The following is a 1,842-nucleotide window of genomic DNA, read 5'->3' as shown; positions in this document are numbered from 1 at the left end:
TATGATTTTTCAGTATGATTATTACTTTCATTTATTCGTGTAATGTGTGTAGGGAGGTTCAACACTCACACATACACATAAGTCTCCTATCTCTTCTTTTTTTTTTTATGTGAGACTTTATTTGTACCCAACATCCTCTTAGTACCTTTCTTGTGTTTAGTGAATGAAAATTATTTTTTACCCATATGGAATGGTTCTAAGCTTAGTAGCAGATTTATAGTATACTAGCTTGTGAGTTGGGTAGTACCTATACACCTACAAAAGTAGTTATTTTTGTTTTAATCACGTCCATGTTATGATTTTAGTTTAGGTATGATAGTATGTGGGGCAATCATTGTGGTACGGGGTTCGAAGTCATCAACTGAAGAACTACTGTAAGATTGTATCTATTATTGTATATTTGGCAATTTCATAACTCATTCTACATCTACTCTATTTTTAAAATATGATTTTTCAGTATGATTATTACTTTCTCTTATACGTGTAATGTGTGTAGGGAGGTTCAACACTCACACATACACATAAGTCTCCTATCTCTTATTGTTTTTTTATGTGAGACTTTGTTTGTACCCAACAACCTCTTAGTACCTTTGTTGTGTTTACTGAATGAAAATTATTTTTTACCCATATGGAATGGTGCTAAGCTCAGTAGCAGATTCATAGTACACAAGCTTGTGAGTTGGATAACACCTATACACCTACAAAAGTAGCTATTTTTGTTTTAATCACATCCATGTTATGATTTTAGTTTAGGTATGATGGCATGTGGGGCAATCAGTGTGGTAAGGGGTTTGAGGTCATGAACTGAAGAACTGTGATGAGTCGATATTTTATTGATTTCACTTAGTTTATTGTGCTAGAATTAATCAGGGAATTGTGCTTAATTGTTCGATATTTTCCCATTTTCGTTAATTGTGCTTAATTTGACCAGAAATTTTAATTTTAATTAATTTGAATTTTCTGAGCTAATTATTTGCATTATTATTTTCAGGGAAAATTTTGGAAACACAATTTGGGACATTTGGAAGACACCAAATAAATTCAAGACTCTTCATTTAGACATTTTAAAATTTAGTTGTATTTTAATTTAATTGTTTAAACTTTTTGGACAAACTTTTGTACATTGGGCCATTGTTTAAAAATTATGAGGGGCCCAAAATTGTAGGACACTTACCCTAGGGTTTCCGTTTATTTTTAGGGTGGACCCCACACCAATTTTGGTGACACACGGCCCTAGCAAAAGGAGCAGCAGTCACATTTTTAATTCTNATTCTTGGGGGCTGCAGCGTTTTAGATGGGGGGCACACGGTGAAGGAGAAATGTAGAATTCTAAAGGGTTTGTTCCTTTTGTTTATGTTGGAACGTAGAAGTAGAATTAATTTAAATTTTATTTAGTTAAGAGATATATTCAACTTTGTTTTAAATCCCAGTTGCTGTTACGCATGAATTTCCTTTCATTAATGCATTTTTTTTTTAAGTTCAGCCATGTCACGTATGAGATGCGAAAGCACACTTTTATTCTATGGCATTTGTTAAAAGCCACGGTCCACAGATTGAAAATGGTGATGGAACGTTAGCTCCCTTTCACTTCTTTTACTTCTTTGAAAATAAAAAGTTGATTTGATGGAAGAATTTTATTATGGCTTTGAATGTGACGGGAATTGCTACAGCATTTTCTTGAATCATGGTTACTTTATTTTTTATTTTAGTTTTAATTTCACTTTGAAAAATGAAAAGTAGAATTAGGTGAGAGTTTATGGTGATTTGACATTTGGTAGATGTAGGGTAGCATAGCTTTTCTTTTATTCATTTTAGAATGAAATGGTGATGAATATTGGAAGA

This window comes from Vigna radiata, chromosome 1 (assembly GCF_000741045.1).
Source record: "Vigna radiata var. radiata cultivar VC1973A chromosome 1, Vradiata_ver6, whole genome shotgun sequence".
Taxonomy (NCBI): domain Eukaryota; kingdom Viridiplantae; phylum Streptophyta; class Magnoliopsida; order Fabales; family Fabaceae; genus Vigna; species Vigna radiata.
The sequence above is the reverse complement of the archived record's forward strand: the minus strand, read 5'-3'. Positions refer to the sequence as shown.